Genomic DNA, 27,814 nt, shown 5'->3' with positions numbered 1-27,814 from the left:
GGAGGCGTGGGTTCGAATACCACTTCTGACAAAACTTGAATTCCATTTTCTCTCTCAGTTCCTTTAGAATCTCAGCTAAAAATTGGCAATGTAAATAATATCTGAATAAGTACCAAACTTCAGTTTCAACTGCAAATGCATTTGCCCTATTCTATCTTTAACGTTAATGTAATATTCTTCTAGCACTCGTGGTGTTTTATATTTCTTTTGTGGGGTACTTTAAAAATCTTTTTTATGAAAGAAATGGGTTACATTAAGTCTTGTGATGTTTTAGGTTTCCAATAAGGAGGTTTTAAATTTTATGTCACGTCATTTTCAGATGCTTCATTCAAGAGATGTTTCCACTATAGAATGCAGAGCAAGGGCAAAAATACAAGTGATAGAGCGAGTGAGTGAGAAGGAGTGTTGTGGAAGGAGAGAATGAAACAAAGACAGAGTGAGTGAACGGCAGGGAGGCATAGAAGAGTAGTCTAGTAGTGAAGGAGACCTGCTTTTCCCTGCTCTTGACCTCCCACCCATCCCCAAACAACCACAAACATACCTTCTGTGCAAAGTTGGTATGCAGAATTTCACGCCTCAGCAAGTGAGAGTGAGTCCCAGGCCAGGGGCTAAAGAGCAAAAGAGTGCCTGTGCTCAGACTTTCCCTGCTAGGGATAGTTTATCTGGAACAAGGCCTACTCTCTTGTATCCAGCAAGGATCTAGAAATCCTGCATGAATCTGCAAGGCACATTGGCAGCATAAATTTGCATAAACTGCCCCACCTATTGCCTTCCTACTTCCTGTGCTGTAGTTGTTTGTGTAGAGAGAGAGGTCGCAGGCAAGGAAATGTTGTGAGTCGGATACAGGACCCTAAATAGCTGGTGAGAGGTATGTGGTGTTCTAAAAGCATGAAAACTGTATACCTGTGAAATAAAGTGCTTTCGTATGTGTTCTTTTGTGTTTATTGTCCTGTGCATAAAGTTGCACCTTGTGTTTGAAGGTTTAAATTATGTCAGGCTTGCATGGAGGTAGACGTTTCTGAGTAACTTTTATTCATTTCTTAAAAGCTTATACTGTCAGGATGGCCGAGAGGTCTAAGGCTCTGTGTTTAGGCCACAGTCTCCTTTGGAGGCGTGGGTTTGAATCCCACTTCTGACATGCCTTTTGGAGATTTAATCTCCTTTATCAGGTTAACATCTGATGGAAGTTGCATCTGTTGGTCTTCACTTGGCACGTTATTCCGTTCTCCTCTTGTCAAGAGAGATGGAGTTTCTCATATATTTAGGTTCTATAACGTCTTGCTGACAAAGCGCAATCCTTACCAAATGAGCATAGGACCCATGTAAGAGGTCATCTGGAAGAGTCATGCTCTTGTATGCCCTGGCCAGACGGGCCCTGCAAATTTGGAAGAATGCCATTCATCTGGTAGACAACTGGACTCCAGCACACTTACAGCAATTTCCTCAGGGCTTTGATCAGGGGCTGCTTAAATTTGCATACTCTACCCTATGTTGTGACTTTGAGATCCCTTGTTGAAATTGCTTTAGCCAGCCAAGAGGTGGATATTGTCTCAATTTCAAAGCAGCTTTGAGCCGTTCAAGTGGCTGGTGAATAGCACTTTCTCTTTGTTCGCCTCAAAGTTCTAAAGAGTTCTCCATAGGTCCTGCTCTGTACAGATTGTTCAAAGATCTGTTGGAAGTGCATATAATAGGATAAATAAATTGAGGGCATTCCTTTTCAGTACCTCACCTGCATGGCTGTCTGGCCTCTGGAAGATGCTGGGAAAGCAAGTCAGGATGGCCGAGTGGTCTAAGGCGCTGCGTTCAGGTCGCAGTCTCCTCTGGAGGCGTGGGTTCAAATCCCACTTCTGACAGTCCTGTGTTTACTCTAATTTTTTTCTTGAGAAATATGATCATTTCCCTCGCAGTGGCTTATAGGATTGTCTTCTTGGAAGAGTGCAGTGAGTTTTTTTCTTGCTCTAGCCACTATTGGCCTAAGCTCTGTGCATTTTTTGGTTCCTAATATCTTTCTCACCCTTTAGATGAAAAAGCAGTATGGGGTCAGGATGGCCGAGTGGTCTAAGGCGCTGCGTTAAGGCCGCAGTCTCTCCTGGAGGCGTGGGTTCGAATCCCACTTCTGACAAAACTTGAATTCCATTTTCTCTCTCAGTTCCTTTAGAATCTCAGCTAAAAATTGGCAATGTAAATAATATCTGAATAAGTACCAAACTTCAGTTTCAACTGCAAATGCATTTGCCCTATTCTATCTTTAACGTTAATGTAATATTCTTCTAGCACTCGTGGTGTTTTATATTTCTTTTGTGGGGTACTTTAAAAATCTTTTTTATGAAAGAAATGGGTTACATTAAGTCTTGTGATGTTTTAGGTTTCCAATAAGGAGGTTTTAAATTTTATGTCACGTCATTTTCAGATGCTTCATTCAAGAGATGTTTCCACTATAGAATGCAGAGCAAGGGCAAAAATACAAGTGATAGAGCGAGTGAGTGAGAAGGAGTGTTGTGGAAGGAGAGAATGAAACAAAGACAGAGTGAGTGAACGGCAGGGAGGCATAGAAGAGTAGTCTAGTAGTGAAGGAGACCTGCTTTTCCCTGCTCTTGACCTCCCACCCATCCCCAAACAACCACAAACATACCTTCTGTGCAAAGTTGGTATGCAGAATTTCACGCCTCAGCAAGTGAGAGTGAGTCCCAGGCCAGGGGCTAAAGAGCAAAAGAGTGCCTGTGCTCAGACTTTCCCTGCTAGGGATAGTTTATCTGGAACAAGGCCTACTCTCTTGTATCCAGCAAGGATCTAGAAATCCTGCATGAATCTGCAAGGCACATTGGCAGCATAAATTTGCATAAACTGCCCCACCTATTGCCTTCCTACTTCCTGTGCTGTAGTTGTTTGTGTAGAGAGAGAGGTCGCAGGCAAGGAAATGTTGTGAGTCGGATACAGGACCCTAAATAGCTGGTGAGAGGTATGTGGTGTTCTAAAAGCATGAAAACTGTATACCTGTGAAATAAAGTGCTTTCGTATGTGTTCTTTTGTGTTTATTGTCCTGTGCATAAAGTTGCACCTTGTGTTTGAAGGTTTAAATTATGTCAGGCTTGCATGGAGGTAGACGTTTCTGAGTAACTTTTATTAATTTCTTAAAAGCTTATACTGTCAGGATGGCCGAGAGGTCTAAGGCTCTGTGTTTAGGCCACAGTTTCCTTTGGAGGCGTGGGTTTGAATCCCACTTCTGACAGGCCTTTTGGAGATTTAATCTCCTTTATCAGGTTAACATCTGATGGAAGTTGCATCTGTTGGTCTTCACCTGGCACGTTATTCCGTTCTCCTCTTGTCAAGAGAGATGGAGTTTCTCATATATTTAGGTTCTATAACGTCTTGCTGACAAAGCGCAATCCTTACCAAATGAGCATAGGACCCATGTAAGAGGTCATCTGGAAGAGTCATGCTCTTGTATGCCCTGGCCAGACGGGCCGTGCAAATTTGGAAGAATGCCATTCATCTGGTAGACAACTGGACTCCAGCACACTTACAGCAATTTCCTCAGGGCTTTGATCAGGGGCTGCTTAAATTTGCATACTCCACCCTATGTTGTGACTTTGAGATCCCTTGTTGAAATTGCTTTAGCCAGCCAAGAGGTGGCTATTGTCTCAATTTCAAAGCAGCTTTGAGCCGTTCAAGTGGCTGGTGAATAGCACTTTCTCTTTGTTCGCCTCAAAGTTCTAAAGAGTTCTCCATAGGTCCTGCTCTGTACAGATTGTTCAAAGATCTGTTGGAAGTGCATATAATAGGATAAATAAATTGAGGGCATTCCTTTTCAGTACCTCACCTGCATGGCTGTCTGGCCTCTGGAAGATGCTGGGAAAGCAAGTCAGGATGGCCGAGTGGTCTAAGGCGCTGCGTTCAGGTCGCAGTCTCCTCTGGAGGCGTGGGTTCAAATCCCACTTCTGACAGTCCTGTGTTTACTCTAATTTTTTTCTTGAGAAATATGATCATTTCCCTCGCAGTGGCTTATAGGATTGTCTTCTTGGAAGAGTGCAGTGAGTTTTTTTCGTGCTCTAGCCACTATTGGCCTAAGCTCTGTGCATTTTTTGGTTCCTAATATCTTTCTCACCCTTTAGATGAAAAAGCAGCATGGGGTCAGGATGGCCGAGTGGTCTAAGGCGCTGCGTTAAGGCCGCAGTCTCTCCTGGAGGCGTGGGTTCGAATCCCACTTCTGACGAAACTTGAATTCCATTTTCTCTCTCAGTTCCTTTAGAATCTCAGCTAAAAATTGGCAATGTAAATAATATCTGAATAAGTACCAAACTTCAGTTTCAACTGCAAATGCATTTGCCCTATTCTATCTTTAACGTTAATGTAATATTCTTCTAGCACTCGTGGTATTTATATTTCTTTTGTGGGGTACTTTAAAAATCTTTTTTATGAAAGAAATGGGTTACATTAAATCTTGTGATGTTTTAGGTTTCCAATAAGGAGGTTTTAAATTTTATGTCACGTCATTTTCAGATGCTTCATTCAAGAGATGTTTCCACTATAGAATGCAGAGCAAGGGCAAAAATACAAGTGATAGAGCGAGTGAGTGAGAAGGAGTGTTGTGGAAGGAGAGAATGAAACAAAGACAGAGTGAGTGAACGGCAGGGAGGCATAGAAGAGAAGTCTAGTAGTGAAGGAGACCTGCTTTTCCCTGCTCTTGACCTCCCACCCATCCCCAAACAACCACAAACATACCTTCTGTGCAAAGTTGGTATGCAGAATTTCACGCCTCAGCAAGTGAGGGTGAGTCCCAGGCCAGGGGCTAAAGAGCAAAAGAGTGCCTGTGCTCAGACTTTCCCTGCTAGGGATAGTTTATCTGGAACAAGGCCTACTCTCTTGTATCCAGCAAGGATCTACAAATCCTGCATGAATCTGCAAGGCAAATTGGCAGCATAAATTTGCATAAACTGCCCCACCTATTGCCTTCCTACTTCTTGTGCTGTAGTTGTTTGTGTAGAGAGAGAGGTCGCAGGCAAGGAAATGTTGTGAGTCGGATACAGGACCCTAAATAGCTGGTGAGAGGTATGTGGTGTTCTAAAAGCATGAAAACTGTATACCTGTGAAATAAAGTGCTTTCGTATGTGTTCTTCTGTGTTTATTGTCCTGTGCATAAAGTTGCACCTTGTGTTTGAAGGTTTAAATTATTTCAGGCTTGCATGGAGGTAGACGTTTCTGAGTAACTTTTATTCATTTCTTAAAAGCCTATACTGTCAGGATGGCCGAGAGGTCTAAGGTGCTGTGCTTAGGCCATAGTCTCCTTTGGAGGCGTGGGTTCGAATCCCACTTCTGACATGCCTTTTGGAGATTTAATCTCCTTTATCAGGTTAACATCTGATGGAAGTTGCATCTGTTGGTCTTCACTTGGCACGTTATTCCGTTCTCCTCTTGTCAAGAGAGATGGGGTTTCTCATATATTTAGGTTCTATAACGTCTTGTTGACAAAGCGCAATCCTTACCAAATGAGCATAGGACCCATGTAAGAGGTCATCTGGAAGAGTCATGCTCTTGTATGCCCTGGCCAGACGGGCCCTGCAAATTTGGAAGAATGCCATTCATCTGGTAGACAACTGGACTCCAGCACACTTACAGCAATTTCCTCAGGGCTTTGATCAGGGGCTGCTTAAATTTGCATACTCCACCCTATGTTGTGACTTTGAGATCCCTTGTTGAAATTGCTTTAGCCAGCCAAGAGGTGGCTATTGTCTCAATTTCAAAGCAGCTTTGAGCCGTTCAAGTGGCTGGTGAATAGCACTTTCTCTTTGTTCGCCTCAAAGTTCTAAAGAGTTCTCCATAAGTCCTGCTCTGTACAGATTGTTCAAAGATCTGTTGGAAGTGCATATAATAGGATAAATAAATTGAGGGCATTCCTTTTCAGTACCTCACCTGCATGGCTGTCTGGCCTCTGGAAGATGCTGGGAAAGCAAGTCAGGATGGCCGAGTGGTCTGAGGCACTGCGTTCAGGTCGCAGTCTCCTCTGGAGGTGTGGGTTCAAATCCCACTTCTGACAGTCCTGTGTTTACTCTACTTTTTGTCTTGAGAAATATGATCATTTCCCTCGCAGTGGCTTATAGGATTGTCTTCTTGGAAGAGTGCAGTGAGTTTTTTTCTTGCTCTAGCCACTATTGGCCTAAGCTCTGTGCATTTTTTGGTTCCTAATATCTTTCTCACACTTTAGATGTAAAAGCAGTATGGGGTCAGGATGGCTGAGTGGTCTAAGGCGCTGCGTTAAGGCCGCAGTCTCTCCTGGAGGCGTGGGTTCGAATCCCACTTCTGACAAAACTTGAATTACATTTTCTCTCTCAGTTCTTTTAGAATCTCAGCTAAAAATTGGCAATGTAAATAATATCTGAATAAGTACCAAACTTCAGTTTCAACTGCAAATGCATTTGCCCTATTCTATCTTTAACGTTAATGTAATATTCTTCTAGCACTCGTGGTGTTTTATATTTCTTTTGTGGGGTACTTTAAAAATCTTTTTTATGAAAGAAATGGGTTACATTAAGTCTTGTGATGTTTTAGGTTTCCAATAAGGAGGTTTTAAATTTTATGTCACGTCATTTTCAGATGCTTCATTCAAGAGATGTTTCCACTATAGAATGCAGAGCGAGGGCAAAAATACAAGTGATAGAGAGAGTGAGTGAGAAGGAGTGTTGTGGAAGGAGAGAATGAAACAAAGACAGAGTGAGTGAATGGCAGGGAGGCATAGAAGAGGAGTCTAGTAGTGAAGGAGACCTGCTTTTCGCTGCTCTTGACCTCCCACCCATCCCCAAACAACCACAAACATACCTTCTGTGCAAAGTTGGTATGCAGAATTTCACGCCTCAGCAAGTGAGGGTGAGTCCCAGGCCAGAGGCTAAAGAGCAAAAGAGTGCCTGTGCTCAGACTTTCCCTGCTAGGGATAGTTTATCTGGAACAAGGCCTACTCTCTTGTATCCAGCAAGGATCTAGAAATCCTGCATGAATCTGCAAGGCACATTGGCAGCATAAATTTGCATAAACTGCCCCACCTATTGCCTTCCTACTTCCTGTGCTGTAGTTGTTTGTGTAGAGAGAGAGGTCGCAGGCAAGGAAATGTTGTGAGTCGGATACAGGACCCTAAATAGCTGGTGAGAGGTATGTGGTGTTCTAAAAGCATGAAAACTGTATACCTGTGAAATAAAGTGCTTTCGTATGTGTTCTTCTGTGTTTATTGTCCTGTGCATAAAGTTGCACCTTGTGTTTGAAGGTTTAAATTATTTCAGGCTTGCATTGAGGTAGACGTTTCTGAGTAACTTTTATTCATTTCTTAAAAGCCTGTACTGTCAGGATGGCCGAGAGGTCTAAGGTGCTGTGTTTAGGCCACAGTCTCCTATGGAGGCGTGGGTTCGAATCCCACTTCTGACATGCCTTTTGGAGATTTAATCTCCTTTATCAGGTTAACATCTGATGGAAGTTGCATCTGTTGGTCTTCACCTGGCACGTTATTCCGTTCTCCTCTTGTCAAGAGAGATGGGGTTTCTCATATATTTAGGTTCTATAACGTCTTGCTGACAAACCGCAATCCTTACCAAATGAGCATAGGACCCATGTAAGAGGTCATCTGGAAGAGTCATGCTCTTGTATGCCCTGGCCAGACGGGCCCTGCAAATTTGGAAGAATGCCATGCATCTGGTAGACAACTGGACTCCAGCACACTTACAGCAATTTCCTTAGGGCTTTGATCAGGGGCTGCTTAAATTTGCATACTCCACCCTATGTTTTGACTTTGAGATCCCTTTTTGAAATTGCTTTAGCCAGCCAAGAGGTGGCTATTGTCTCAATTTCAAAGCAGCTTTGAGCAGTTCAAGTGGCTGGTGAATAGCACTTTCTCTTTGTTCGCCTCAAAGTTCTAAAGAGTTCTCCATAGGTCCTGCTCTGTACAGATTGTTCAAAGATCTGTTGGAAGTGCATATAATAGGATAAATAAATTGAGGGCATTCCTTTTCAGTACCTCACCTGCATGGCTGTCTGGCCTCTGGAAGATGCTGGGAAAGCAAGTCAGGATGGCCGAGTGGTCTAAGGCGCTGCGTTCAGGTCGCAGTCTCCTCTGGAGGCGTGGGTTCAAATCCCACTTCTGACAGTCCTGTGTTTACTCTAATTTTTTTCTTGAGAATTATGATCATTTCCCTCGCAGTGGCTTATAGGATTGTCTTCTTGGAAGAGTGCAGTGAGTTTTTTTCTTGCTCTAGCCACTATTGGCCTAAGCTCTGTGCATTTTTTGGTTCTTAATATCTTTCTCACCCTTTAGATGAAAAAGCAGCATGGGGTCAGGATGGCCGAGTGGTCTAAGGCGCTGCGTTAAGGCCGCAGTCTCTCCTGGAGGCGTGGGTTCGAATCCCACTTCTGACAAAACTTGAATTCCATTTTCTCTCTCAGTTCCTTTAGAATCTCAGCTAAAAATTGGCAATGTAAATAATATCTGAATAAGTACCAAACTTCAGTTTCAACTGCAAATGCATTTGCCCTATTCTATCTTTAACGTTAATGTAATATTCTTCTAGCACTCGTGGTGTTTTATATTTCTTTTGTGGGGTACTTTAAAAATCTTTTTTATGAAAGAAATGGGTTACATTAAGTCTTGTGATGTTTTAGGTTTCCAATAAGGAGGTTTTAAATTTTATGTCACGTCATTTTCAGATGCTTCATTCAAGAGATGTTTCCACTATAGAATGCAGAGCAAGGGCAAAAATACAAGTGATAGAGCGAGTGAGTGAGAAGGAGTGTTGTGGAAGGAGAGAATGAAACAAAGACAGAGTGAGTGAACGGCAGGGAGGCATAGAAGAGTAGTCTAGTAGTGAAGGAGACCTGCTTTTCCCTGCTCTTGACCTCCCACCCATCCCCAAACAACCACAAACATACCTTCTGTGCAAAGTTGGTATGCAGAATTTCACGCCTCAGCAAGTGAGAGTGAGTCCCAGGCCAGGGGCTAAAGAGCAAAAGAGTGCCTGTGCTCAGACTTTCCCTGCTAGGGATAGTTTATCTGGAACAAGGCCTACTCTCTTGTATCCAGCAAGGATCTAGAAATCCTGCATGAATCTGCAAGGCACATTGGCAGCATAAATTTGCATAAACTGCCCCACCTATTGCCTTCCTACTTCCTGTGCTGTAGTTGTTTGTGTAGAGAGAGAGGTCGCAGGCAAGGAAATGTTGTGAGTCGGATACAGGACCCTAAATAGCTGGTGAGAGGTATGTGGTGTTCTAAAAGCATGAAAACTGTATACCTGTGAAATAAAGTGCTTTCGTATGTGTTCTTCTGTGTTTATTGTCCTGTGCATAAAGTTGCACCTTGTGTTTGAAGGTTTAAATTATGTCAGGCTTGCATGGAGGTAGACGTTTCTGAGTAACTTTTATTCATTTCTTAAAAGACTATACTGTCAGGATGGCCGAGAGGTCTAAGGCGCTGTTTTTAGGCCACAGTCTCCTTTGGAGGCGTGGGTTCGAATCCCACTTCTGACATGCCTTTTGGAGATTTAATCTCCTTTATCAGGTTAACATCTGATGGAAGTTGCATCTGTTGGTCTTCACCTGGCACGTTATTCCGTTCTCCTCTTGTCAAGAGAGATGGAGTTTCTCATATATTTAGGTTCTATAACGTCTTGCTGACAAAGCGCAATCCTTACCAAATGAGCATAGGACCCATGTAAGAGGTCATCTGGAAGAGTCATGCTCTTGTATGCCCTGGCCAGACGGGCCCTGCAAATTTGGAAGAATGCCATTCATCTGGTAGACAACTGGACTCCAGCACACTTACAGCAATTTCCTCAGGGCTTTGATCAGGGGCTGCTTAAATTTGCATACTCCACCCTATGTTGTGACTTTGAGATCCCTTGTTGAAATTGCTTTAGCCAGCCAAGAGGTGGCTATTGTCTCAATTTCAAAGCAGCTTTGAGCCGTTCAAGTGGCTGGTGAATAGCACTTTCTCTTTGTTCGCCTCAAAGTTCTAAAGAGTTCTCCATAGGTCCTGCTCTGTACAGATTGTTCAAAGATCTGTTGGAAGTGCATATAATAGGATAAATAAATTGAGGGCATTCCTTTTCAGTACCTCACCTGCATGGCTGTCTGGCCTCTGGAAGATGCTGGGAAAGCAAGTCAGGATGGCCGAGTGGTCTAAGGCGCTGCGTTCAGGTCGCAGTCTCCTCTGGAGGCGTGGGTTCAAATCCCACTTCTGACAGTCCTGTGTTTACTCTAATTTTTTTCTTGAGAAATATGATCATTTCCCTCGCAGTGGCTTATAGGATTGTCTTCTTGGACGAGTGCAGTGAGTTTTTTTCTTGCTCTAGCCACTATTGGCCTAAGCTCTGTGCATTTTTTGGTTCCTAATATCTTTCTCACCCTTTAGATGAAAAAGCAGCATGGGGTCAGGATGGCCGAGTGGTCTAAGGCGCTGCGTTAAGGCCGCAGTCTCTCCTGGAGGCGTGGGTTCGAATCCCACTTCTGACAAAACTTGAATTCCATTTTCTCTCTCAGTTCCTTTAGAATCTCAGCTAAAAATTGGCAATGTAAATAATATCTGAATAAGTACCAAACTTCAGTTTCAACTGCAAATGCAGTTGCCCTATTCTATCTTTAACGTTAATGTAATATTCTTCTAGCACTCGTGGTATTTATATTTCTTTTGTGGGGTACTTTAAAAATCTTTTTTATGAAAGAAATGGGTTACATTAAGTCTTGTGATGTTTTAGGTTTCCAATAAGGAGGTTTTAAATTTTATGTCACGTCATTTTCAGATGCTTCATTCAAGAGATGTTTCCACTATAGAATGCAGAGCAAGGGCAAAAATACAAGTGATAGAGCGAGTGAGTGAGAAGGAGTGTTGTGGAAGGAGAGAATGAAACAAAGACAGAGTGAGTGAACGGCAGGGAGGCATAGAAGAGTAGTCTAGTAGTGAAGGAGACCTGCTTTTCCCTGCTCTTGACCTCCCACCCATCCCCCAAACAACCACAAACATACCTTCTGTGCAAAGTTGGTATGCAGAATTTCACGCCTCAGCAAGTGAGGGTGAGTCCCAGGCCAGGGGCTAAAGAGCAAAAGAGTGCCTGTGCTCAGACTTTCCCTGCTAGGGATAGTTTATCTGGAACAAGGCCTACTCTCTTGTATCCAGCAAGGATCTAGAAATCCTGCATGAATCTGCAAGGCACATTGGCAGCATAAATTTGCATAAACTGCCCCACCTATTGCCTTCCTACTTCCTGTGCTGTAGTTGTTTGTGTAGAGAGAGAGGTCGCAGGCAAGGAAATGTTGTGAGTCGGATACAGGACCCTAAATAGCTGGTGAGAGGTATGTGGTGTTCTAAAAGCATGAAAACTGTATACCTGTGAAATAAAGTGCTTTCGTATGTGTTCTTCTGTGTTTATTGTCCTGTGCATAAAGTTGCACCTTGTGTTTGAAGGTTTAAATTATTTCAGGCTTGCATGGAGGTAGACGTTTCTGAGTAACTTTTATTCATTTCTTAAATGCCTATACTGTCAGGATGGCCGAGAGGTCTAAGGTGCTGTGTTTAGGCCACAGTCTCCTTTGGAGGCGTGGGTTCGAATCCCACTTCTGACATGCCTTTTGGAGATTTAATCTCCTTTATCAGGTTAACATCTGATGGAAGTTGCATCTGTTGGTCTTCACCTGGCACGTTATTCCGTTCTCCTCTTGTCAAGAGAGATGGGGTTTCTCATATATTTAGGTTCTATAACGTCTTGCTGACAAACCGCAATCCTTACCAAATGAGCATAGGACCCATGTAAGAGGTCATCTGGAAGAGTCATGCTCTTGTATGCCCTGGCCAGACGGGCCCTGCAAATTTGGAAGAATGCCATGCATCTGGTAGACAACTGGACTCCAGCACACTTACAGCAATTTCCTTAGGGCTTTGATCAGGGGCTGCTTAAATTTGCATACTCCACCCTATGTTTTGACTTTGAGATCCCTTTTTGAAATTGCTTTAGCCAGCCAAGAGGTGGCTATTGTCTCAATTTCAAAGCAGCTTTGAGCAGTTCAAGTGGCTGGTGAATAGCACTTTCTCTTTGTTCGCCTCAAAGTTCTAAAGAGTTCTCCATAGGTCCTGCTCTGTACAGATTGTTCAAAGATCTGTTGGAAGTGCATATAATAGGATAAATAAATTGAGGGCATTCCTTTTCAGTACCTCACCTGCATGGCTGTCTGGCCTCTGGAAGATGCTGGGAAAGCAAGTCAGGATGGCCGAGTGGTCTAAGGCGCTGCGTTCAGGTCGCAGTCTCCTCTGGAGGCGTGGGTTCAAATCCCACTTCTGACAGTCCTGTGTTTACTCTAATTTTTTTCTTGAGAAATATGATCATTTCCCTCGCAGTGGCTTATAGGATTGTCTTCTTGGAAGAGTGCAGTGAGTTTTTTTCTTGCTCTAGCCACTATTGGCCTAAGCTCTGTGCATTTTTTGGTTCCTAATATCTTTCTCACCCTTTAGATGAAAAAGCAGCATGGGGTCAGGATGGCCGAGTGGTCTAAGGTGCTGCGTTAAGGCCGCAGTCTCTCCTGGAGGCGTGGGTTCGAATCCCACTTCTGACAAAACTTGAATTCCATTTTCTCTCTCAGTTCCTTTAGAATCTCAGCTAAAAATTGGCAATGTAAATAATATCTGAATAAGTACCAAACTTCAGTTTCAACTGCAAATGCATTTGCCCTATTCTATCTTTAACGTTAATGTAATATTCTTCTAGCACTCGTGGTGTTTTATATTTCTTTTGTGGGGTACTTTAAAAATCTTTTTTATGAAAGAAATGGGTTACATTAAGTCTTGTGATGTTTTAGGTTTCCAATAAGGAGGTTTTAAATTTTATGTCACGTCATTTTCAGATGCTTCATTCAAGAGATGTTTCCACTATAGAATGCAGAGCAAGGGCAAAAATACAAGTGATAGAGCGAGTGAGTGAGAAGGAGTGTTGTGGAAGGAGAGAATGAAACAAAGACAGAGTGAGTGAACGGCAGGGAGGCATAGAAGAGTAGTCTAGTAGTGAAGGAGACATGCTTTTCCCTGCTCTTGACCTCCCACCCATCCCCAAACAACCACAAACATACCTTCTGTGCAAAGTTGGTATGCAGAATTTCACGCCTCAGCAAGTGAGAGTGAGTCCCAGGCCAGGGGCTAAAGAGCAAAAGAGTGCCTGTGCTCAGACTTTCCCTGCTAGGGATAGTTTATCTGGAACAAGGCCTACTCTCTTGTATCCAGCAAGGATCTAGAAATCCTGCATGAATCTGCAAGGCACATTGGCAGCATAAATTTGCATAAACTGCCCCACCTATTGCCTTCCTACTTCCTGTGCTGTAGTTGTTTGTGTAGAGAGAGAGGTCGCAGGCAAGGAAATGTTGTGAGTCGGATACAGGACCCTAAATAGCTGGTGAGAGGTATGTGGTGTTCTAAAAGCATGAAAACTGTATACCTGTGAAATAAAGTGCTTTCGTATGTGTTCTTCTGTGTTTATTGTCCTGTGCATAAAGTTGCACCTTGTGTTTGAAGGTTTAAATTATTTCAGGCTTGCATTGAGGTAGACGTTTCTGAGTAACTTTTATTCATTTCTTAAAAGCCTGTACTGTCAGGATGGCCGAGAGGTCTAAGGTGCTGTGTTTAGGCCACAGTCTCCTTTGGAGGCGTGGGTTCGAATCCCACTTCTGACATGCCTTTTGGAGATTTAATCTCCTTTATCAGGTTAACATCTGATGGAAGTTGCATCTGTTGGTCTTCACCTGGCACGTTATTCCGTTCTCCTCTTGTCAAGAGAGATGGGGTTTCTCATATATTTAGGTTCTATAACGTCTTGCTGACAAACCGCAATCCTTACCAAATGAGCATAGGACCCATGTAAGAGGTCATCTGGAAGAGTCATGCTCTTGTATGCCCTGGCCAGACGGGCCCTGCAAATTTGGAAGAATGCCATGCATCTGGTAGACAACTGGACTCCAGCACACTTACAGCAATTTCCTTAGGGCTTTGATCAGGGGCTGCTTAAATTTGCATACTCCACCCTATGTTTTGACTTTGAGATCCCTTTTTGAAATTGCTTTAGCCAGCCAAGAGGTGGCTATTGTCTCAATTTCAAAGCAGCTTTGAGCAGTTCAAGTGGCTGGTGAATAGCACTTTCTCTTTGTTCGCCTCAAAGTTCTAAAGAGTTCTCCATAGGTCCTGCTCTGTACAGATTGTTCAAAGATCTGTTGGAAGTGCATATAATAGGATAAATAAATTGAGGGCATTCCTTTTCAGTACCTCACCTGCATGGCTGTCTGGCCTCTGGAAGATGCTCGGAAAGCAAGTCAGGATGGCCGAGTGGTCTAAGGCGCTGCGTTCAGGTCGCAGTCTCCTCTGGAGGCGTGGGTTCAAATCCCACTTCTGACAGTCCTGTGTTTACTCTAATTTTTTTCTTGAGAAATATGATCATTTCCCTCGCAGTGGCTTATAGGATTGTCTTCTTGGAAGAGTGCAGTGAGTTTTTTTCTTGCTCTAGCCACTATTGGCCTAAGCTCTGTGCATTTTTTGGTTCCTAATATCTTTCTCACCCTTTAGATGAAAAAGCAGCATGGGGTCAGGATGGCCGAGTGGTCTAAGGCACTGCGTTAAGGCCGCAGTCTCTCCTGGAGGCGTGGGTTCGAATCCCACTTCTGACAAAACTTGAGTTCCATTTTCTCTCTCAGTTCCTTTAGAATCTCAGCTAAAAATTGGCAATGTAAATAATATCTGAATAAGTACCAAACTTCAGTTTCAACTGCAAATGCATTTGCCCTATTCTATCTTTAACGTTAATGTAATATTCTTCTAGCACTCGTGGTGTTTTATATTTCTTTTGTGGGGTACTTTAAAAATCTTTTTTATGAAAGAAATGGGTTACATTAAGTCTTGTGATGTTTTAGGTTTCCAATAAGGAGGTTTTAAATTTTATGTCACGTCATTTTCAGATGCTTCATTCAAGAGATGTTTCCACTATAGAATGCAGAGCAAGGGCAAAAATACAAGTGATAGAGCGAGTGAGTGAGAAGGAGTGTTGTGGAAGGAGAGAATGAAACAAAGACAGAGTGAGTGAACGGCAGGGAGGCATAGAAGAGTAGTCTAGTAGTGAAGGAGACCTGCTTTTCCCTGCTCTTGACCTCCCACCCATCCCCAAACAACCACAAACATACCTTCTGTGCAAAGTTGGTATGCAGAATTTCACGCCTCAGCAAGTGAGAGTGAGTCCCAGGCCAGGGGCTAAAGAGCAAAAGAGTGCCTGTGCTCAGACTTTCCCTGCTAGGGATAGTTTATCTGGAACAAGGCCTACTCTCTTGTATCCAGCAAGGATCTAGATATCCTGCATGAATCTGCAAGGCACATTGGCAGCATAAATTTGCATAAACTGCCCCACCTATTGCCTTCCTACTTCCTGTGCTGTAGTTGTTTGTGTAGAGAGAGAGGTCGCAGGCAAGGAAATGTTGTGAGTCGGATACAGGACCCTAAATAGCTGGTGAGAGGTATGTGGTGTTCTAAAAGCATGAAAACTGTATACCTGTGAAATAAAGTGCTTTCGTATGTGTTCTTCTGTGTTTATTGTCCTGTGCATAAAGTTGCACCTTGTGTTTGAAGGTTTAAATTATGTCAGGCTTGCATGGAGGTAGACGTTTCTGAGTAACTTTTATTCATTTCTTAAAAGCCTGTACTGTCAGGATGGCCGAGAGGTCTAAGGCGCTGTGTTTAGGCCACAGTCTCCTTTGGAGGCGTGGGTTCGAATCCCACTTCTGACATGCCTTTTGGAGATTTAATCTCCTTTATCAGGTTAACATCTGATGGAAGTTGCATCTGTTGGTCTTCACTTGGCACGTTATTCCGTTCTCCTCTTGTCAAGAGAGATGGAGTTTCTCATATATTTAGGTTCTATAACGTCTTGCTGACAAAGCGCAATCCTTACCAAATGAGCATAGGACCCATGTAAGAGGTCATCTGGAAGAGTCATGCTCTTGTATGCCCTGGCCAGACGGGCCCTGCAAATTTGGAAGAATGCCATTCATCTGGTAGACAACTGGACTCCAGCACACTTACAGCAATTTCCTCAGGGCTTTGATCAGGGGCTGCTTAAATTTGCATACTCCACCCTATGTTGTGACTTTGAGATCCCTTGTTGAAATTGCTTTAGCCAGCCAAGAGGTGGCTATTGTCTCAATTTCAAAGCAGCTTTGAGCCGTTCAAGTGGCTGGTGAATAGCACTTTCTCTTTGTTCGCCTCAAAGTTCTAAAGAGTTCTCCATAGGTCCTGCTCTGTACAGATTGTTCAAAGATCTGTTGGAAGTGCATATAATAGGATAAATAAATTGAGGGCATTCCTTTTCAGTACCTCACCTGCATGGCTGTCTGGCCTCTGGAAGATGCTGGGAAAGAAAGTCAGGATGGCCGAGTGGTCTAAGGCGCTGCGTTCAGGTCGCAGTCTCCTCTGGAGGCGTGGGTTCAAATCCCACTTCTGACAGTCCTGTGTTTACTCTAATTTTTTTCTTGAGAAATATGATCATTTCCCTCGCAGTGGCTTATAGGACTGTCTTCTTGGACGAGTGCAGTGAGTTTTTTTCTTGCTCTAGCCACTATTGGCCTAAGCTCTGTGCATTTTTTGGTTCCTAATATCTTTCTCACCCTTTAGATAAACAAGCAGCATGGGGTCAGGATGGCCGAGTGGTCTAAGGCGCTGCGTTAAGGCCGCAGTCTCTCCTGGAGGCGTGGGTTCGAATCCCACTTCTGACAAAACTTGAATTCCATTTTCTCTCTCAGTTCCTTTAGAATCTCAGCTAAAAATTGGCAATGTAAATAATATCTGAATAAGTACCAAACTTCAGTTTCAACTGCAAATGCAGTTGCCCTATTCTATCTTTAACGTTAATGTAATATTCTTCTAGCACTCGTGGTATTTATATTTCTTTTGTGGGGTACTTTAAAAATCTTTTTTATGAAAGAAATGGGTTACATTAAGTCTTGTGATGTTTTAGGTTTCCAATAAGGAGGTTTTAAATTTTATGTCACGTCATTTTCAGATGCTTCATTCAAGAGATGTTTCCACTATAGAATGCAGAGCAAGGGCAAAAATACAAGTGATAGAGCGAGTGAGTGAGAAGGAGTGTTGTGGAAGGAGAGAATGAAACAAAGACAGAGTGAGTGAACGGCAGGGAGACATAGAAGAGTAGTCTAGTAGTGAAGGAGACCTGCTTTTCCCTGCTCTTGACCTCCCACCCATCCCCCAAACAACCACAAACATACCTTCTGTGCAAAGTTGGTATGCAGAATTTCACGCCTCAGCAAGTGAGGGTGAGTCCCAGGCCAGGGGCTAAAGAGCAAAAGAGTGCCTGTGCTCAGACTTTCCCTGCTAGGGATAGTTTATCTGGAACAAGGCCTACTCTCTTGTATCCAGCAAGGATCTAGAAATCCTGCATGAATCTGCAAGGCACATTGGCAGCATAAATTTGCATAAACTGCCCCACCTATTGCCTTCCTACTTCCTGTGCTGTAGTTGTTTGTGTAGAGAGAGAGGTCGCAGGCAAGGAAATGTTGTGAGTCGGATACAGGACCCTAAATAGCTGGTGAGAGGTATGTGGTGTTCTAAAAGCATGAAAACTGTATACCTGTGAAATAAAGTGCTTTCGTATGTGTTCTTCTGTGTTTATTGTCCTGTGCATAAAGTTGCACCTTGTGTTTGAAGGTTTAAATTATTTCAGGCTTGCATGGAGGTAGACGTTTCTGAGTAACTTTTATTCATTTCTTAAAAGCCTATACTGTCAGGATGGCCGAGAGGTCTAAGGTGCTGTGTTTAGGCCACAGTCTCCTTTGGAGGCGTGGGTTCGAATCCCACATCTGACATGCCTTTTGGAGATTTAATCTCCTTTATCAGGTTAACATCTGATGGAAGTTGCATCTGTTGGTCTTCACCTGGCACGTTATTCCGTTCTCCTCTTGTCAAGAGAGATGGGGTTTCTCATATATTTAGGTTCTATAACGTCTTGCTGACAAAGCGCAATCCTTACCAAATGAGCATAGGACCCATGTAAGAGGTCATCTGGAAGAGTCATGCTCTTGTATGCCCTGGCCAGACGGGCCCTGCAAATTTGGAAGAATGCCATGCATCTGGTAGACAACTTGACTCCAGCACACTTACAGCAATTTCCTCAGGGCTTTGATCAGGGGCTGCTTAAATTTGCATACTCCACCCTATGTTGTGACTTTGAGATCCCTTGTTGAAATTGCTTTAGCCAGCCAAGAGGTGGCTATTGTCTCAATTTCAAAGCAGCTTTGAGCCGTTCAAGTGGCTGGTGAATAGCACTTTCTCTTTGTTCGCCTCAAAGTTCTAAAGAGTTCTCCATAGGTCCTGCTCTGTACAGATTGTTCAAAGATCTGTTGGAAGTGCATATAATAGGATAAATAAATTGAGGGCATTCCTTTTCAGTACCTCACCTGCATGGCTGTCTGGCCTCTGGAAGATGCTGGGAAAGCAAGTCAGGATGGCCGAGTGGTCTAAGGCGCTGTGTTCAGGTCGCAGTCTCCTCTGGAGGCGTGGGTTCAAGTCCCACTTCTGACAGTCCTGTGTTTACTCTAATTTTTTTCTTGAGAAATATGATCATTTCCCTCGCAGTGGCTTATAGGATTGTCTTCTTGGAAGAGTGCAGTGAGTTTTTTTCTTGCTCTAGCCACTATTGGCCTAAGCTCTGTGCATTTTTTGGTTCCTAATATCTTTCTCACCCTTTAGATGAAAAAGCAGCATGGGGTCAGGATGGCCGAGTGGTCTAAGGCGCTGCGTTAAGGCCGCAGTCTCTCCTGGAGGCGTGGGTTCGAATCCCACTTCTGACAAAACTTGAATTACATTTTCTCTCTCAGTTCCTTTAGAATCTCAGCTAAAAATTGGCAATGTAAATAATATCTGAATAAGTACCAAACTTCAGTTTCAACTGCAAATGCATTTGCCCTATTCTATCTTTAACGTTAATGTAATATTCTTCTAGCACTCGTGGTGTTTTATATTTCTTTTGTGGGGTACTTTAAAACCTTTTTTATGAAAGAAATGGGTTACATTAAGTCTTGTGATGTTTTAGGTTTCCAATAAGGAGGTTTTAAATGTTATGTCACGTCATTTTCAGATGCTTCATTCAAGAGATGTTTCCACTATAGAATGCAGAGCAAGGGCAAAAATACAAGTGATAGAGCGAGTGAGTGAGAAGGAGTGTTGTGGAAGGAGAGAATGAAACAAAGACAGAGTGAGTGAACGGCAGGGAGGCATAGAAGATGAGTCTAGTAGTGAAGGAGACCTGCTTTTCCCTGCTCTTGACCTCCCACCCATCCCCAAACAACCACAAACATACCTTCTGTGCAAAGTTGGTATGCAGAATTTCACGCCTCAGCAAGTGAGGGTGAGTCCCAGGCCAGGGGCTAAAGAGCAAAAGAGTGCCTGTGCTCAGACTTTCCCTGCTAGGGATAGTTTATCTGGAACAAGGCCTACTCTCTTGTATCCAGCAAGGATCTAGAAATCCTGCATGAATCTACAAGGCACATTGGCAGCATAAATTTGCATAAACTGCCCCACCTATTGCCTTCCTACTTCCTGTGCTGTAGTTGTTTGTGTAGAGAGAGAGGTCGCAGGCAAGGAAATGTTGTGAGTCGGATACAGGACCCTAAATAGCTGGTGAGAGGTATGTGGTGTTCTAAAAGCATGAAAATTGTATACCTGTGAAATAAAGTGCTTTCGTATGTGTTCTTCTGTGTTTATTGTCCTGTGCATAAAGTTGCACCTTGTGTTTGAAGGTTTAAATTATTTCAGGCTTGCATGGAGGTAGACGTTTCTGAGTAACTTTTATTCATTTCTTAAAAGCCTATACTGTCAGGATGGCCGAGAGGTCTAAGGCGCTGTGTTTAGGCCACAGTCTCCTTTGGAGGCGTGGGTTCGAATCCCACTTCTGACATGCCTTTTGGAGATTTAATCTCCTTTATCAGGTTAACATCTGATGGAAGTTGCATCTGTTGGTCTTCACTTGGCACGTTATTCCGTTCTCCTCTTGTCAAGAGAGATGGGGTTTCTCATATATTTAGGTTCTATAACGTCTTGCTGACAAAGCGCAATCCTTACCAAATGAGCATAGGACCCATGTAAGAGGTCATCTGGAAGAGTCATGCTCTTGTATGCCCTGGCCAGACGGGCCCTGCAAATTTGGAAGAATGCCATTCATCTGGTAGACAACTGGACTCCAGCACACTTACAGCAATTTCCTCAGGGCTTTGATCAGGGGCTGCTTAAATTTGCATACTCCACCCTATGTTGTGACTTTGAGATCCCTTGTTGAAATTGCTTTAGCCAGCCAAGAGGTGGCTATTGTCTCAATTTCAAAGCAGCTTTGAGCCGTTCAAGTGGCTGGTGAATAGCACTTTCTCTTTGTTCGCCTCAAAGTTCTAAAGAGTTCTCCATAGGTCCTGCTCTGTACAGATTGTTCAAAGATCTGTTGGAAGTGCATATAATAGGATAAATAAATTGAGGGCATTCCTTTTCAGTACCTCACCTGCATGGCTGTCTGGCCTCTGGAAGATGCTGGGAAAGCAAGTCAGGATGGCCGAGTGGTCTAAGGCGCTGCGTTCAGGTCGCAGTCTCCTCTGGAGGCGTGGGTTCAAATCCCACTTCTGACAGTCATGTGTTTACTATACTTTTTTTCTTGAGAAATATGATCATTTCCCTCGCAGTGGCTTATAGGATTGTCTTCTTGGAAGAGTGCAGTGAGTTTTTTTCTTGCTCTAGCCACTATTGGCCTAAGCTCTGTGCATTTTTTGGTTCCTAATATATTTCTCACCCTTTAGATGAAAAAGCAGCATGGGGTCAGGATGGCCGAGTGGTCTAAGGCGCTGCGTTAAGGCTGCAGTCTCTCCTGGAGGCGTGGGTTTGAATCCCACTTCTGACAAAACTTGAATTCCATTTTCTCTCTCAGTTCCTTTAGAATCTCAGCTAAAAATTGGCAATGTAAATAATATCTGAATAAGTACCAAACTTCAGTTTCAACTGCAAATGCATTTGCCCTATTCTATCTTTAACGTTAATGTAATATTCTTCTAGCACTCGTGGTGTTTTATATTTCTTTTGTGGGGTACTTTAAAAATCTTTTTTATGAAAGAAATGGGTTACATTAAGTCTTGTGATGTTTTAGGTTTCCAATAAGGAGGTTTTAAATTTTATGTCACGTCATTTTCAGATGCTTCATTCAAGAGCTGTTTCCACTATAGAATGCAGAGCAAGGGCAAAAATACAAGTGATAGAGCGAGTGAGTGAGAAGGAGTGTTGTGGAAGGAGAGAATGAAACAAAGACAGAGTGAGTGAATGGCAGGGAGGCATAGAAGAGGAGTCTAGTAGTGAAGGAGACCTGCTTTTCCCTGCTCTTGACCTCCCACCCATCCCCAAACAACCACAAACATACCTTCTGTGCAAAGTTGGTATGCAGAATTTCACGCCTCAGCAAGTGAGGGTGAGTCCCAGGCCAGGGGCTAAAGAGCAAAAGAGTGCCTGTGCTCAGACTTTCCCTGCTAGGGATAGTTTATCTGGAACAAGGCCTACTCTCTTGTATCCAGCAAGGATCCAGAAATCCTGCATGAATCTGCAAGGCACATTGGCAGCATAAATTTGCATAAACTGCCCCACCTATTGCCTTCCTACTTCCTGTGCTGTAGTTGTTTGTGTAGAGAGAGAGGTCGCAGGCAAGGAAATGTTGTGAGTCGGATACAGGACCCTAAATAGCTGGTGAGAGGTATGTGGTGTTCTAAAAGCATGAAAACTGTATACCTGTGAAATAAAGTGCTTTCGTATGTGTTCTTCTGTGTTTATTGTCCTGTGCATAAAGTTGCACCTTGTGTTTGAAGGTTTAAATTATTTCAGGCTTGCATGGAGGTAGACGTTTCTGAGTAACTTTTATTCATTTCTTAAAAGCCTGTACTGTCAGGATGGCCGAGAGGTCTAAGGTGCTGTGTTTAGGCCACAGTCTCCTTTGGAGGCGTGGGTTCGAATCCCACTTCTGACATGCATTTTGGAGATTTGATCTCCTTTATCAGGTTAACATCTGATGGAAGTTGCATCTGTTGGTCTTCACCTGGCACGTTATTCCGTTCTCCTCTTGTCAAGAGAGATGGGGTTTCTCATATATTTAGGTTCTATAACGTCTTGCTGACAAAGCGCAATCCTTACCAAATGAGCATAGGACCCATGTAAGAGGTCATCTGGAAGAGTCATGCTCTTGTATGCCCTGGCCAGACGGGCCCTGCAAATTTGGAAGAATGCCATGCATCTGGTAGACAACTGGACTCCAGCACACTTACAGCAATTTCCTTAGGGCTTTGATCAGGGGCTGCTTAAATTTGCATACTCCACCCTATGTTGTGACTTTGAGATCCCTTGTTGAAATTGCTTTAGCCAGCCAAGAGGTGGCTATTGTCTCAATTTCAAAGCAGCTTTGAGCCGTTCAAGTGGCTGGTGAATAGCACTTTCTCTTTGTTCGCCTCAAAGTTCTAAAGAGTTCTCCATAGGTCCTGCTCTGTACAGATTGTTCAAAGATCTGTTGGAAGTGCATATAATAGGATAAATAAATTGAGGGCATTCCTTTTCAGTACCTCACCTGCATGGCTGTCTGGCCTCTGGAAGATGCTGTGAAAGAAAGTCAGGATGGCCGAGTGGTCTAAGGCGCTGCGTTCAGGTCGCAGTCTCCTCTGGAGGCGTGGGTTCAAATCCCTCTTCTGACAGTCCTGTGTTTACTCTAATTTTTTTCTTGAGAAATATGATCATTTCCCTCGCAGTGGCTTATAGGATTGTCTTCTTGGAAGAGTGCAGTGAGTTTTTTTCTTGCTCTAGCCACTATTGGCCTAAGCTCTGTGCATTTTTTGGTTCCTAATATCTTTCTCACCCTTTAGATGAAAAAGCAGCATGGGGTCAGGATGGCCGAGTGGTCTAAGGCGCTGCGTTAAGGCCGCAGTCTCTCCTGGAGGCGTGGGTTCGAATCCCACTTCTGACAAAACTTGAATTCCATTTTCTCTCTCAGTTCCTTTAGAATCTCAGCTAAAAATTGGCAATGTAAATAATATCTGAATAAGTACCAAACTTCAGTTTCAACTGCAAATGCATTTGCCCTATTCTATCTTTAACGTTAATGTAATATTCTTCTAGCACTCGTGGTGTTTTATATTTCTTTTGTGGGGTACTTTAAAAATCTTTTTTATGAAAGAAATGGGTTACATTAAGTCTTGTGATGTTTTAGGTTTCCAATAAGGAGGTTTTAAATTTTATGTCACGTCATTTTCAGATGCTTCATTCAAGAGATGTTTCCACTATAGAATGCAGAGCAAGGGCAAAAATACAAGTGATAGAGCGAGTGAGTGAGAAGGAGTGTTGTGGAAGGAGAGAATGAAACAAAGACAGAGTGAGTGAACGGCAGGGAGGCATAGAAGAGTAGTCTAGTAGTGAAGGAGACCTGCTTTTCCCTGCTCTTGACCTCCCACCCATCCCCAAACAACCACAAACATACCTTCTGTGCAAAGTTGGTATGCAGAATTTCACGCCTCAGCAAGTGAGGGTGAGTCCCAGGCCAGGGGCTAAAGAGCAAAAGAGTGCCTGTGCTCAGACTTTCCCTGCTAGGGATAGTTTATCTGGAACAAGGCCTACTCTCTTGTATCCAGCAAGGATCTAGAAATCCTGCATGAATCTGCAAGGCACATTGGCAGCATAAATTTGCATAAACTGCCCCACCTATTGCCTTCCTACTTCCTGTGCTGTAGTTGTTTGTGTAGAGAGAGAGGTCGCAGGCAAGGAAATGTTGTGAGTCGGATACAGGACCCTAAATAGCTGGTGAGAGGTATGTGGTGTTCTAAAAGCATGAAAACTGTATACCTGTGAAATAAAGTGCTTTCGTATGTGTTCTTCTGTGTTTATTGTCCTGTGCATAAAGTTGCACCTTGTGTTTGAAGGTTTAAATTATTTCAGGCTTGCATTGAGGTAGACGTTTCTGAGTAACTTTTATTCATTTCTTAAAAGCCTGTACTGTCAGGATGGCCGAGAGGTCTAAGGTGCTGTGTTTAGGCCACAGTCTCCTTTGGAGGCGTGGGTTCGAATCCCACTTCTGACATGCCTTTTGGAGATTTAATCTCCTTTATCAGGTTAACATCTGATGGAAGTTGCATCTGTTGGTCTTCACCTGGCACGTTATTCCGTTCTCCTCTTGTCAAGAGAGATGGGGTTTCTCATATATTTAGGTTCTATAACGTCTTGCTGACAAACCGCAATCCTTACCAAATGAGCATAGGACCCATGTAAGAGGTCATCTGGAAGAGTCATGCTCTTGTATGCCCTGGCCAGACGGGCCCTGCAAATTTGGAAGAATGCCATGCATCTGGTAGACAACTGGACTCCAGCACACTTACAGCAATTTCCTTAGGGCTTTGATCAGGGGCTGCTTAAATTTGCATACTCCACCCTATGTTTTGACTTTGAGATCCCTTTTTGAAATTGCTTTAGCCAGCCAAGAGGTGGCTATTGTCTCAATTTCAAAGCAGCTTTGAGCAGTTCAAGTGGCTGGTGAATAGCACTTTCTCTTTGTTCGCCTCAAAGTTCTAAAGAGTTCTCCATAGGTCCTGCTCTGTACAGATTGTTCAAAGATCTGTTGGAAGTGCATATAATAGGATAAATAAATTGAGGGCATTCCTTTTCAGTACCTCACCTGCATGGCTGTCTGGCCTCTGGAAGATGCTCGGAAAGCAAGTCAGGATGGCCGAGTGGTCTAAGGCGCTGCGTTCAGGTCGCAGTCTCCTCTGGAGGCGTGGGTTCAAATCCCACTTCTGACAGTCCTGTGTTTACTCTAATTTTTTTCTTGAGAAATATGATCATTTCCCTCGCAGTGGCTTATAGGATTGTCTTCTTGGAAGAGTGCAGTGAGTTTTTTTCTTGCTCTAGCCACTATTGGCCTAAGCTCTGTGCATTTTTTGGTTCCTAATATCTTTCTCACCCTTTAGATGAAAAAGCAGCATGGGGTCAGGATGGCCGAGTGGTCTAAGGCACTGCGTTAAGGCCGCAGTCTCTCCTGGAGGCGTGGGTTCGAATCCCACTTCTGACAAAACTTGAGTTCCATTTTCTCTCTCAGTTCCTTTAGAATCTCAGCTAAAAATTGGCAATGTAAATAATATCTGAATAAGTACCAAACTTCAGTTTCAACTGCAAATGCATTTGCCCTATTCTATCTTTAACGTTAATGTAATATTCTTCTAGCACTCGTGGTGTTTTATATTTCTTTTGTGGGGTACTTTAAAAATCTTTTTTATGAAAGAAATGGGTTACATTAAGTCTTGTGATGTTTTAGGTTTCCAATAAGGAGGTTTTAAATTTTATGTCACGTCATTTTCAGATGCTTCATTCAAGAGATGTTTCCACTATAGAATGCAGAGCAAGGGCAAAAATACAAGTGATAGAGCGAGTGAGTGAGAAGGAGTGTTGTGGAAGGAGAGAATGAAACAAAGACAGAGTGAGTGAACGGCAGGGAGGCATAGAAGAGTAGTCTAGTAGTGAAGGAGACCTGCTTTTCCCTGCTCTTGACCTCCCACCCATCCCCAAACAACCACAAACATACCTTCTGTGCAAAGTTGGTATGCAGAATTTCACGCCTCAGCAAGTGAGAGTGAGTCCCAGGCCAGGGGCTAAAGAGCAAAAGAGTGCCTGTGCTCAGACTTTCCCTGCTAGGGATAGTTTATCTGGAACAAGGCCTACTCTCTTGTATCCAGCAAGGATCTAGATATCCTGCATGAATCTGCAAGGCACATTGGCAGCATAAATTTGCATAAACTGCCCCACCTATTGCCTTCCTACTTCCTGTGCTGTAGTTGTTTGTGTAGAGAGAGAGGTCGCAGGCAAGGAAATGTTGTGAGTCGGATACAGGACCCTAAATAGCTGGTGAGAGGTATGTGGTGTTCTAAAAGCATGAAAACTGTATACCTGTGAAATAAAGTGCTTTCGTATGTGTTCTTCTGTGTTTATTGTCCTGTGCATAAAGTTGCACCTTGTGTTTGAAGGTTTAAATTATGTCAGGCTTGCATGGAGGTAGACGTTTCTGAGTAACTTTTATTCATTTCTTAAAAGCCTGTACTGTCAGGATGGCCGAGAGGTCTAAGGCGCTGTGTTTAGGCCACAGTCTCCTTTGGAGGCGTGGGTTCGAATCCCACTTCTGACATGCCTTTTGGAGATTTAATCTCCTTTATCAGGTTAACATCTGATGGAAGTTGCATCTGTTGGTCTTCACTTGGCACGTTATTCCGTTCTCCTCTTGTCAAGAGAGATGGAGTTTCTCATATATTTAGGTTCTATAACGTCTTGCTGACAAAGCGCAATCCTTACCAAATGAGCATAGGACCCATGTAAGAGGTCATCTGGAAGAGTCATGCTCTTGTATGCCCTGGCCAGACGGGCCCTGCAAATTTGGAAGAATGCCATTCATCTGGTAGACAACTGGACTCCAGCACACTTACAGCAATTTCCTCAGGGCTTTGATCAGGGGCTGCTTAAATTTGCATACTCCACCCTATGTTGTGACTTTGAGATCCCTTGTTGAAATTGCTTTAGCCAGCCAAGAGGTGGCTATTGTCTCAATTTCAAAGCAGCTTTGAGCCGTTCAAGTGGCTGGTGAATAGCACTTTCTCTTTGTTCGCCTCAAAGTTCTAAAGAGTTCTCCATAGGTCCTGCTCTGTACAGATTGTTCAAAGATCTGTTGGAAGTGCATATAATAGGATAAATAAATTGAGGGCATTCCTTTTCAGTACCTCACCTGCATGGCTGTCTGGCCTCTGGAAGATGCTGGGAAAGAAAGTCAGGATGGCCGAGTGGTCTAAGGCGCTGCGTTCAGGTCGCAGTCTCCTCTGGAGGCGTGGGTTCAAATCCCACTTCTGACAGTCCTGTGTTTACTCTAATTTTTTTCTTGAGAAATATGATCATTTCCCTCGCAGTGGCTTATAGGACTGTCTTCTTGGACGAGTGCAGTGAGTTTTTTTCTTGCTCTAGCCACTATTGGCCTAAGCTCTGTGCATTTTTTGGTTCCTAATATCTTTCTCACCCTTTAGATAAACAAGCAGCATGGGGTCAGGATGGCCGAGTGGTCTAAGGCGCTGCGTTAAGGCCGCAGTCTCTCCTGGAGGCGTGGGTTCGAATCCCACTTCTGACAAAACTTGAATTCCATTTTCTCTCTCAGTTCCTTTAGAATCTCAGCTAAAAATTGGCAATGTAAATAATATCTGAATAAGTACCAAACTTCAGTTTCAACTGCAAATGCAGTTGCCCTATTCTATCTTTAACGTTAATGTAATATTCTTCTAGCACTCGTGGTATTTATATTTCTTTTGTGGGGTACTTTAAAAATCTTTTTTATGAAAGAAATGGGTTACATTAAGTCTTGTGATGTTTTAGGTTTCCAATAAGGAGGTTTTAAATTTTATGTCACGTCATTTTCAGATGCTTCATTCAAGAGATGTTTCCACTATAGAATGCAGAGCAAGGGCAAAAATACAAGTGATAGAGCGAGTGAGTGAGAAGGAGTGTTGTGGAAGGAGAGAATGAAACAAAGACAGAGTGAGTGAACGGCAGGGAGACATAGAAGAGTAGTCTAGTAGTGAAGGAGACCTGCTTTTCCCTGCTCTTGACCTCCCACCCATCCCCCAAACAACCACAAACATACCTTCTGTGCAAAGTTGGTATGCAGAATTTCACGCCTCAGCAAGTGAGGGTGAGTCCCAGGCCAGGGGCTAAAGAGCAAAAGAGTGCCTGTGC

At 43.3% G+C, this 27,814-nt stretch overlaps 32 non-coding genes across 32 annotated transcripts; all 32 read left to right on the top strand.

Moving 5' to 3' along the window:
- The first annotated feature begins 1,770 nt into the window (after positions 1-1,770).
- TRNAL-CAG (transfer RNA leucine (anticodon CAG)) lies at positions 1,771-1,853 on the top strand. Its single transcript has one exon. It is a non-coding gene; the product is annotated as a tRNA-Leu (tRNA).
- Positions 1,854-2,039: 186 nt separating this feature from the next.
- Positions 2,040-2,122, top strand: TRNAL-AAG (transfer RNA leucine (anticodon AAG)). Its single transcript has one exon. It is a non-coding gene; the product is annotated as a tRNA-Leu (tRNA).
- Positions 2,123-3,861: 1,739 nt separating this feature from the next.
- On the top strand, positions 3,862-3,944 carry TRNAL-CAG (transfer RNA leucine (anticodon CAG)). The gene has a single exon. It is a non-coding gene; the product is annotated as a tRNA-Leu (tRNA).
- Positions 3,945-4,130: 186 nt separating this feature from the next.
- TRNAL-AAG (transfer RNA leucine (anticodon AAG)) lies at positions 4,131-4,213 on the top strand. Its single transcript has one exon. It is a non-coding gene; the product is annotated as a tRNA-Leu (tRNA).
- Positions 4,214-5,236: 1,023 nt separating this feature from the next.
- On the top strand, positions 5,237-5,319 carry TRNAL-UAG (transfer RNA leucine (anticodon UAG)). The gene has a single exon. It is a non-coding gene; the product is annotated as a tRNA-Leu (tRNA).
- A 901-nt stretch (positions 5,320-6,220) lies between these two features.
- TRNAL-AAG (transfer RNA leucine (anticodon AAG)) lies at positions 6,221-6,303 on the top strand. Its single transcript has one exon. It is a non-coding gene; the product is annotated as a tRNA-Leu (tRNA).
- Positions 6,304-7,327: 1,024 nt separating this feature from the next.
- On the top strand, positions 7,328-7,410 carry TRNAL-UAG (transfer RNA leucine (anticodon UAG)). Its single transcript has one exon. It is a non-coding gene; the product is annotated as a tRNA-Leu (tRNA).
- Positions 7,411-8,042: 632 nt separating this feature from the next.
- On the top strand, positions 8,043-8,125 carry TRNAL-CAG (transfer RNA leucine (anticodon CAG)). The gene has a single exon. It is a non-coding gene; the product is annotated as a tRNA-Leu (tRNA).
- Positions 8,126-8,311: 186 nt separating this feature from the next.
- On the top strand, positions 8,312-8,394 carry TRNAL-AAG (transfer RNA leucine (anticodon AAG)). The gene has a single exon. It is a non-coding gene; the product is annotated as a tRNA-Leu (tRNA).
- A 1,739-nt stretch (positions 8,395-10,133) lies between these two features.
- TRNAL-CAG (transfer RNA leucine (anticodon CAG)) lies at positions 10,134-10,216 on the top strand. The gene has a single exon. It is a non-coding gene; the product is annotated as a tRNA-Leu (tRNA).
- Positions 10,217-10,402: 186 nt separating this feature from the next.
- On the top strand, positions 10,403-10,485 carry TRNAL-AAG (transfer RNA leucine (anticodon AAG)). Its single transcript has one exon. It is a non-coding gene; the product is annotated as a tRNA-Leu (tRNA).
- Positions 10,486-11,509: 1,024 nt separating this feature from the next.
- Positions 11,510-11,592, top strand: TRNAL-UAG (transfer RNA leucine (anticodon UAG)). The gene has a single exon. It is a non-coding gene; the product is annotated as a tRNA-Leu (tRNA).
- A 632-nt stretch (positions 11,593-12,224) lies between these two features.
- Positions 12,225-12,307, top strand: TRNAL-CAG (transfer RNA leucine (anticodon CAG)). Its single transcript has one exon. It is a non-coding gene; the product is annotated as a tRNA-Leu (tRNA).
- Positions 12,308-12,493: 186 nt separating this feature from the next.
- TRNAL-AAG (transfer RNA leucine (anticodon AAG)) lies at positions 12,494-12,576 on the top strand. Its single transcript has one exon. It is a non-coding gene; the product is annotated as a tRNA-Leu (tRNA).
- A 1,024-nt stretch (positions 12,577-13,600) lies between these two features.
- On the top strand, positions 13,601-13,683 carry TRNAL-UAG (transfer RNA leucine (anticodon UAG)). The gene has a single exon. It is a non-coding gene; the product is annotated as a tRNA-Leu (tRNA).
- A 632-nt stretch (positions 13,684-14,315) lies between these two features.
- TRNAL-CAG (transfer RNA leucine (anticodon CAG)) lies at positions 14,316-14,398 on the top strand. Its single transcript has one exon. It is a non-coding gene; the product is annotated as a tRNA-Leu (tRNA).
- Positions 14,399-14,584: 186 nt separating this feature from the next.
- Positions 14,585-14,667, top strand: TRNAL-AAG (transfer RNA leucine (anticodon AAG)). The gene has a single exon. It is a non-coding gene; the product is annotated as a tRNA-Leu (tRNA).
- Positions 14,668-15,691: 1,024 nt separating this feature from the next.
- TRNAL-UAG (transfer RNA leucine (anticodon UAG)) lies at positions 15,692-15,774 on the top strand. Its single transcript has one exon. It is a non-coding gene; the product is annotated as a tRNA-Leu (tRNA).
- A 632-nt stretch (positions 15,775-16,406) lies between these two features.
- Positions 16,407-16,489, top strand: TRNAL-CAG (transfer RNA leucine (anticodon CAG)). The gene has a single exon. It is a non-coding gene; the product is annotated as a tRNA-Leu (tRNA).
- Positions 16,490-16,675: 186 nt separating this feature from the next.
- On the top strand, positions 16,676-16,758 carry TRNAL-AAG (transfer RNA leucine (anticodon AAG)). Its single transcript has one exon. It is a non-coding gene; the product is annotated as a tRNA-Leu (tRNA).
- A 1,739-nt stretch (positions 16,759-18,497) lies between these two features.
- Positions 18,498-18,580, top strand: TRNAL-CAG (transfer RNA leucine (anticodon CAG)). Its single transcript has one exon. It is a non-coding gene; the product is annotated as a tRNA-Leu (tRNA).
- Positions 18,581-18,766: 186 nt separating this feature from the next.
- On the top strand, positions 18,767-18,849 carry TRNAL-AAG (transfer RNA leucine (anticodon AAG)). The gene has a single exon. It is a non-coding gene; the product is annotated as a tRNA-Leu (tRNA).
- Positions 18,850-19,872: 1,023 nt separating this feature from the next.
- TRNAL-UAG (transfer RNA leucine (anticodon UAG)) lies at positions 19,873-19,955 on the top strand. The gene has a single exon. It is a non-coding gene; the product is annotated as a tRNA-Leu (tRNA).
- Positions 19,956-20,587: 632 nt separating this feature from the next.
- On the top strand, positions 20,588-20,670 carry TRNAL-CAG (transfer RNA leucine (anticodon CAG)). The gene has a single exon. It is a non-coding gene; the product is annotated as a tRNA-Leu (tRNA).
- A 1,293-nt stretch (positions 20,671-21,963) lies between these two features.
- Positions 21,964-22,046, top strand: TRNAL-UAG (transfer RNA leucine (anticodon UAG)). Its single transcript has one exon. It is a non-coding gene; the product is annotated as a tRNA-Leu (tRNA).
- A 901-nt stretch (positions 22,047-22,947) lies between these two features.
- Positions 22,948-23,030, top strand: TRNAL-AAG (transfer RNA leucine (anticodon AAG)). The gene has a single exon. It is a non-coding gene; the product is annotated as a tRNA-Leu (tRNA).
- A 1,024-nt stretch (positions 23,031-24,054) lies between these two features.
- Positions 24,055-24,137, top strand: TRNAL-UAG (transfer RNA leucine (anticodon UAG)). Its single transcript has one exon. It is a non-coding gene; the product is annotated as a tRNA-Leu (tRNA).
- A 632-nt stretch (positions 24,138-24,769) lies between these two features.
- Positions 24,770-24,852, top strand: TRNAL-CAG (transfer RNA leucine (anticodon CAG)). The gene has a single exon. It is a non-coding gene; the product is annotated as a tRNA-Leu (tRNA).
- Positions 24,853-25,038: 186 nt separating this feature from the next.
- Positions 25,039-25,121, top strand: TRNAL-AAG (transfer RNA leucine (anticodon AAG)). The gene has a single exon. It is a non-coding gene; the product is annotated as a tRNA-Leu (tRNA).
- A 1,024-nt stretch (positions 25,122-26,145) lies between these two features.
- On the top strand, positions 26,146-26,228 carry TRNAL-UAG (transfer RNA leucine (anticodon UAG)). Its single transcript has one exon. It is a non-coding gene; the product is annotated as a tRNA-Leu (tRNA).
- Positions 26,229-26,860: 632 nt separating this feature from the next.
- Positions 26,861-26,943, top strand: TRNAL-CAG (transfer RNA leucine (anticodon CAG)). Its single transcript has one exon. It is a non-coding gene; the product is annotated as a tRNA-Leu (tRNA).
- A 186-nt stretch (positions 26,944-27,129) lies between these two features.
- On the top strand, positions 27,130-27,212 carry TRNAL-AAG (transfer RNA leucine (anticodon AAG)). The gene has a single exon. It is a non-coding gene; the product is annotated as a tRNA-Leu (tRNA).
- Positions 27,213-27,814: the final 602 nt, after the last annotated feature.

This window comes from Triturus cristatus, chromosome 6 (genome assembly GCF_964204655.1).
Source record: "Triturus cristatus chromosome 6, aTriCri1.1, whole genome shotgun sequence".
NCBI lineage: Eukaryota > Metazoa > Chordata > Amphibia > Caudata > Salamandridae > Triturus > Triturus cristatus.
The sequence above is the reverse complement of the archived record's forward strand: the minus strand, read 5'-3'. Positions and strand labels throughout refer to the sequence as shown.